The sequence below is a fragment of the Miniopterus natalensis genome, chromosome 17 (genome assembly GCF_054644295.1).
Source record: "Miniopterus natalensis isolate mMinNat1 chromosome 17, mMinNat1.hap1, whole genome shotgun sequence".
Lineage (NCBI taxonomy): Eukaryota > Metazoa > Chordata > Mammalia > Chiroptera > Miniopteridae > Miniopterus > Miniopterus natalensis.
Genome location: NC_142097.1, coordinates 44249155 through 44257152, shown reverse-complemented (window position 1 = coordinate 44257152; position 7998 = coordinate 44249155).

Below are 7998 nucleotides of genomic sequence, written 5' to 3'. Positions count from 1 at the left end.
GACACCGCCGCGCGCCGCCACCCACGGCCGCCGCCGGCCAATCGCAGGCCCGGGCCCGCCCCGGGGCCGCCCTCCAGCCAATGGGGACCGCGCCCCCCGCCCCCCCCCGGACCGACCCGCGGACTCGGGCCGGGCGGGCTGGTGGCCGCGCCGCCGGGACTTTGCGGGCGAAGGGAGGCCTGGGGCGGGGCCTGGGGGCGGGGCCCTGGGGGCGGGGCCTGGGAGGGCTTATGGCCGCGCGGCCCCGACCTTACCAGCGGAGGGAGGCCTGGGGGCGGGGCCTGGGGCGGGGCCTGGGGCGGGGCCTGGGGCGGGGCCTGGGGCGGGGCCTGGGCGGCTCGGAGCCCAGGTTACCTGAGGCTCCTCTGCACGAGCCCGGTCGTCCCGGGCCTGCTGCTCCAGGTGAGCGTGCTTTTGAAGGTCACGAAGGCAAACAGCCATGGAGGCGAGATCTGAACTCTCGGTTCATCCCACCCCTGTTTACAGGTAATTTTCACAACAAGGTGAGGCCGTAATCCTCACTTAGGTAGGAACAGGGACGAGTGTGAAAGGCATCCTTCCCCTGTTAGCAGAGGAACCAGGCGTGTCATAACCTGCTCAAAAGACAACCGAGAAAGAGATCGGTTTCGAGATCAGGGATATTGAGACGGGTAACTCGTTTTTCCACAGGGTGGGGGTGAGGGAGGTCCCTGGACCTCTGGACACCTGAGTTTGCACCTCGTAAAAAAGACAGGGAGAGGCTAGGTTCACAGAAGAGCAAGGGTGTGCGGTGAGTCCGTGGTGCATTGCTTCCCAGGGCGCGCTGAGGGCCCCCGAGCGCCCACGGCTGGAAGTATCTCAGAGGTGGCATCGCCCCCACATCTTGAGCACAGAGGAGTTCACAGTAAAGGCAACAGAAGGGGGCCTGAGCAGAGAGGAGGACAGGGCCTGCCAGGCCCCGCAGAGCCACCCTTGGGCCGGCCCAGTGTCCCCTCACCCAGCCCCACGGGCTCTGCCACTGGGAGTGTCCCAGCTGCCGCCCCAGCCAGGTCGAGTGGACTTTGAGCTTTACGAGGCCCCAAAGCTTCCATAAACCCGAGCGTGGGAAGATGGGAAGATGACTAAGATTGTGGAATAGGGGCCCTGGCCGTGGAGCCTGAGGACCAGTCACTCAGGAGCAGGGCACAGTGATCCCAGGGACGACTGAGATCGTAAAGGCCCCGGGAGTCTGCAGTGAGGAGGGGAGCTGTGCTCAGGTGAGCTCAGGAGACGTGGAATCCTTGTTTGGTCTGCATGGAACCAGGTGTTCTGAGGGCTCACCTGCAGCTTAGAGGTGCAAATAAATAAATAAACATTTCATCCTTAGAATGAAAACATAGTTCTTAGACATACTTTAAATGGTCCTTGGGTAATGCTCAGTCTCTGGGGAAAAAATAGGTCAGGGTCTCCCTTCTCTGCTCCTCTCTGTAGGTTCGCCTCTTCTCTAAGGAGCAGGGAGGCATGGGTCACCTGTACACCCTCCCGAGGCAGGGAGGAGCTGGGTCTTGTGGCCTCTGCACAGGCCCATTTACTGTCTGCTCAGCCAGCCCCTGTGGCTACTGGTCTCTCCGGGGATCAAGATGAGCCTGGAGGTCCCTATACCTGCCTTGAGCTCACTCTGGTCCCCACTGGGCCTCCAGACCCCCTCTGAGGCCTGGTTGGCCCCCCTAAAACCCTAGTCCTGTAGGGTTAAATTCCAGATAAACAACGGCCTTGGGACATGCTTACACTAAGCAATTATTTCTCATTTATCTGAAATGCACAATGAGCTGGGACCCTGTATTGGCTAAATCTGGCAGCCCTCCCAGTAAATCAACACCTTGACCTTGCTGTGGACCACCCTGCCCTGCTATAGGGCCCTCCAACACCTCCCGGTGGGCTCTCGCCTGTCCTGGGCAAGAAGTGACATGAGAGACTGTGGTTATGCCTGGAAAACAGAGGGGCTTGCCCTCCACTTTTCCTTCCCTGCCTCCTGCTGGCTGCCAGGTGGGTGTGAGGATGTGATGGTGGGAACTACAGCAGCCATTGGAGGCTATTAGGTGGAATCCACATGTGGAGGACACAGAGCAACAACAGAGAAGGGGCCTGGGTCCCCAAAAGCGCAGACCACAGTATTGCCCTGGACTGTGTGTGTCCGGACACCTAAGTAAGGAAAATAAACTTTGGTCTGATTTAAGCCAATACTATCTGGGTATTTATTACAGTAGCTGACTCTGACTACGACAAGGATAATTCGGGAATTTAGAAAACTCCAAACAATAGCCTGTCTTTTTTGGAAAAATATTATCAGCTTACTCCTTTTAGGTGCATTCCTCCTGTGATCCCTCTCCCTTTTCCTTCTCTCAGACTGACGCCTCAGAGCCGCTGGGGGTGAGCGAAATCACTTCAAAGACTTCTGAGCTATTGAGTCCTTTTATAGAATTCTCCTAAGTGCTTGGCAAAGGCTTAATGAATGAAAGGACACTGGGCTGGCCTCAGGCTCCGGCACACTCACCTTTACTCCCACTGCAGGCTGTGCCCAGGCACCTGCCCAAACATCCTGCTCGATGACAACCTACCACGGCCTACCTCTGCACCTCCACCTGTGAGCACAGACTCGCTCCACCATGCTGAGTGGCAAACGGCCACAATAAATGGCAGGCCACGATAAATGACAAACTGCCACGATAAATGAAAAACCTGGGGTGCCCACCCTTGCCAGGTCCCCGTCTTATTATTTTAACTGCACAAATATTACTCATTTTCTCCTTTGAATTATTCAAAGCACTGCAGATACTGTTAGTTTTTTCTTTAATCTACCTCCCTCTTGGTTTCCTTGCCTCCCCCTCTCTATCCTCAGAGGCCCCTCAGTATCCCCCCAGTACCAGCAGTTTGGCCCGTGTCCTTCCAGATGTTTTACAATTCTTTTATGCACATGTATGTACCTGAAACTATGTAACATTATTTGTGTTTTCTAAAAACGGTATCATGTTGTTCAAATTATTCCATGTCTTGCTTTTTTCACCTGGCAATATTATTTTTAAAAAATCAAGCCACATTAATTTATATGGCTCTAATTTGTTTGTATTTACTATTTTTTAATACACCGTCATTTTACCAAATCACAGTCTACTCACCCAGCTACCCACTGGGGACATTTAAATCGCAAGCATTTGTTTGCTTTTATTTTTTTAAATGTTACAATGGACATCTTTGTATAAACTTTCTTGGGTACACGTATGTCTTTTTCAGATAAAAACAGGAGTAGAGTTGCTGACTGTAATCGCTTGTACATTTTAACAGTCAGTACCAAACTGCCACCCAAAGGGGCTCCCCCAGACGGTCTCCCCAGCTCGGGATGAGTACGGGTCACGCCGAAACCTCTCCAGCACCGATGTTATCAAACTTGAAGATTCTGTGCCCACCTGGCAGATGCACGTAGGCGTCTCGCTGCTGTTTGACCTTGAGGTTGCCCAGCTCTCAGCGTCGTTGGGAAATGACCTATTTCTCCTGTGACGATCCTTTTGTTCCCCTGTGTAGTCTTTTCTTTCTGGTGTGTGTGTAGGAGTCTGTCGTATGCGCTGGGCTTTGCCTGTCACCTACGTGAACGAAGCGGACAGGCCTGCCGCTCGCCGCTGCGCCCGTTCGAGGCCTGGCGCAGCGCAGGGGCCTTCGGCGCCTTTGTTAACCGCGCCCTCTCTGGCTCTGCCGTTGGTGTGTTTGGGGCGGCTGTCCCGACGTCAAGGTCATGGAGCTGTCTTCCTGCATTTTTAGCTGACAGTTGCCCTTTAGACGTATTTGTTTTCCTGTTTACTCTTGGGTTGTTGTTACCTGCGAGGCTTCCAGCTGCCTTGGGAGGGCAGAGCTTTCAATCTGCCTCTTCCCAGTCGGATTTCTCTCTCTTCCTGGGCCAGTTTTGCTAATCAGTGTTTTCCTAGAAAAGTGTCCATTTCATGGAGGTTTCTGATCACAGTTTTCAATCTCTTGGGCATGCCTCTCTTCAATCCCAGTGCTGTTTGTGTCTTGTTTCCTTTCTCCTTGGTGTTTTTTGGCCAAAGGACTGTCTATTTTATCAGTCGTTTCAAAACACCAGCCCTGAGTGTTGTTCTATTTCCTTGTTTGTTTTCTGTGCCCCTGTTCTCATGTCATTTCCTCTCCCCTCATTTTCTTTGGATTTATTTTGCTGGTTTTTTGTGTGTGTTTTTTCTGGTTTCAGACGTGGACAGTTTGGGTGACTTATTTTTAAACCTCTCTTGTTTTGCTAGGACGCCGATTCGGGGATGCACTTCCGTCTGCGGGTGACTCACCGCGCGCACCCCACCGGTTTTGCTGCGTGGTACTTTCATTTTCATTAAGACCTAATGACTTTGTAATTCCTGTTAGCTGCTCTCTAAACCCGCCCAAAGTGGCCCAGCTGCAGTAGATTCACCAGCCTTTTCTCTTAGCATTTGTATTTTTGTATCTTTTTTTTTTTAAATACGTCTTTATTGATTTCAGAGAGAGGAAGGGAGAGAGAGAAACATCAATGATGAGAGAGGGCCATTGATCGGCTGGCTCCTGCACGCCCCCGACTGGGGACTGAGCCCGCAACCCGGGCATGTGCCCTGACCAGGAATCGAACCGTGACCTCCAGGTTCATGTTTTTACTTCTAGAGTTTCCGCTTGGTCCTTCACTGTTACCGGTTTCGAGATCTCTGCCACTCTTTCTCAATCTTGGGAAGGGATAAACTTCAAATGCAACAGGCACGGTTATTTTAATTTTTGATCGTGGTAACTCTACTGTGAGGGTTTTACCCACGTGCTGAGCATTAAATACATGCTCGTTGGGCATTTTTAATACGCAGGAACCTCAAACCGAAAGGGCAACTGCCTCAATGGATCAGGTGGAGCGTTTTCTCCATCTTCAGGCAGGGAGGTTTCCGAGTTATCTTGGGTACGCGGGCTTCTAGTCCTGTTTGTGCGAATCCCGTGGTCCCCGCCTGGCCACCTGCACTATGACACAGGGGCTCTGCTTCCTGCTGCCCCGGGGGAGCTGGTTGCCCGGGCGGGGTTGAGCTCCGGGCGTTTGAGGTCGCCATGCCTCTCCAGTGCCCCGCTCCAGCTGTGTGGGGACTTCAGAGGAAAAGGCATGGCCCTCAATGAGCTGTTCCCCTGGAACGCTTCCCTTGGCACCTGGGTTTGAGTGATCTCACCCACCCACGGGTTCCAAAATGCCTGTTCAATCACACTCTGGAAGAAGTAACCCCAACACCCCCTCTCACCTCACTGGCCCCTGGCCCCAGCCTAAGCGGAGCCCAGAGTAATGAGACCGGCTCAGGGGGTTATGCTTTTGGAGCTCCCGACCTTCCCAGACCCCAGCAGAGAGAGATCTGGCGTCTGTGTCTCTGGATGCGGGTGGTTGTTTATTTTCTGCAAATGGCCTTATTGTTTCCATTTGGTCCACAGCATGGGAGAGGGCTCCAGGGTAGTTAAAAGGATGCCTTGTAGCCCTGGCAGGTGTGGTTCAGTGGTTAGAGCGCCGGCCTGCACAGGGAAGGGTCTTGGGTTCGCGTCCCTGTCAAGGGCACATACCTGGGTTGCAGGTTCGATCCCCGGCCCCAGTCAGGGTGCAAACGGGAGGCAACAAATCGATATGTCTCTCTCACATTGATGTTTCTCTCTCTTCCCCCCCCCCCACTTCCACTTTCTTTAAAAAAAATCAATGGGAAAAAATGTCCTCAGGTGAGTATTAACCAAAAAAAGGATGCCTCAGAGTCTCAGGGAGAGGCTCAGGCAGAAAGCAAACCCCAGGGCGATGGGGCCTCTGGGCTCAGTCTAAGGCTCCTTCAGCTGCGAGGTGCGCCCCCGGGAGAGATGCGCCCTGCTTGGCCTGCGCGGGCGAGCCAGGTGTCGCCCATCTTCCTGATGAGCTTCACTTGCTTATCCGGGAAGTCACAGGGCCTGGTCCAGGTTCCCCTCCAGGACCACGGCGGCTTCCCCGACACCCCGAGTGTCACCCACTCATCGTGGGGAGGCCTCTGCCCCTCCTGAAGAGGACCCGGCCGCCGCACTGGTTTCGCAGCCTCGAGAGCCGCCGGGCGCCCTGGCCTCTCCTCGGCCAACTCGCAGCGCTGCGGTGGAAACAAGCCCGGAGGGAGGTAGGTGCGGAGGCCGCGGATGCGGGGGCCGGGGCTGGCGGGCCTCCGCCGCAGTGGAGCGATTCGGGAGCTCGTGGCTGGTCCTCGGGCCGAGGATGGCGAGATGGTTCGAAAGGTGGCAACTGGGGAGGACGCTGGGGGGCGGCCGGAGGCTGGAAAAAGGCGCGTCCCTGGTCTACTCCGTCCAAACGCTGTTGAAGCAGGAGACAGGTTGGGTCGGGGCAGGGAGCAGCTGGGCTGGGGGGTGGGGGGGACTGCCAAGGGCATTACCTGCTGTCCATTTCTTTATAACTTACTGAGCTAAAATGTACATACCATGCAATTCACCCACTTAGAGTGTATAATTCCGTGGTTTTTAGTATATTTGCAGTTACACAACCACCAATCAATTTTAGAATATTTTCATCACTCCCAAAGCAAACCGAGTACCTTTAAGCCATCACTCCCCGTTTCCCCGCCCCCCCCCCCCCCAAGCCCTGGAAACCTCTCGCCGACTTCCGTCGCTGTGGCTTTGCCTGTTGCGAACATTGCACGTCAATGGACTCGGACAACACGTGGTCTTTCGTGACCGGCTCCTCTTACGGGGTGCCACGTTTCTGAGGTTTATCCAGGTGGTAGCAGGTGCCGGTAGGTCACTGCTGCTGATACCATTCCCCTGATGGCAGAGGCCACATTTGTTTACGTGTCAGCTGAGGGACATCTGGGTTGTTTCCACTCCTTTGTTTACTAGGAGTAACAGTGCCGTGAACATTCACCTCCGGGTGTTTGTGTGGACGGGTTCCTGTTTCTCTGGGGTCCATACCTAGAAGTGTCCTTGCCGGGACATCTGTAGCTCTGTCTGACATTCTGAGGACGAGCCAGGCTGTGTCCCGCAGCAGCCGCCCCCTCGGACGCACCCACCGGCGCCACGCGAGAGCCCAGCTCCTCCACGTCCTCCCGGCACTTGCCCTTTGATCGCAGCCACCCCGTGGGGTGTGAAGCGGGATCTCGCTGTGGTTTTGACTTGCATTTCCCCGGCGACTCATGATGCCGAGCATCTTTTCCTGTGCTGATTGGTCGTTGGTGTCTGTCCTTTGGAGAAATGTTCATTGAGCTGCACTGTGCATGTTTAATTGGGTCGTCTCTCTGTTTTTGAGTTGTGAAGTTCTTCATGTGTTCGAGGTTCGATCCCTTATCAGATCTAAGATTTGCGAATATTTTCTCCTATTCATATGAGTTGCCTTTGTCTGCACTTGTGGAAACTGTTGCCTAATACAAAGTCATGGTCATTTACACCGAGGCTTTTTCCTACGAACTTTATAGTTTCAGCTCTTATATTTAGGCCGATGATGCACTTTGATTTGATTTTTGTATGTGGTGTGAGGTAGGGGTCCGACTCCACTCTTTTGCACATTTTAATTATTCACTGGAACTTTCTCTGTGTGTGTTTTTCATGATCTGGACAAGAAGGCCTCATTTTATCCCAATTACTATGACCCAGTGAAACGAACGTGCAGTCATGCTGTGGTGTTCCCATGGTGAGCCCTAGAGGAAATTAAACACACGCAAACACAAACACACACACACACACACACACACACACGATGACCCAAGAAGACTGGATGTGCCCTGCTCGCCACTCCCACCCTTGGCTGCACAAACTCCTGAAAGTCCTGACATGAGCAGTTCTTCCCTTCGGCTGACTCAGCCACCGTTTCTAAGTCCTCTGCTCAAACACTAATATGTACGCTGCACCTGAGTTTATCAGGCCTTTGCCAGGGACGCTCAGCCAGTTCCTTCTCAGCTGGGGTCCTGCGAAAGAAAGCTGCTTAGGGTAGAGTGGGAAGGCGCAGTTGGCTCTGGGTTGAGCATGTGGTTCTCCAGA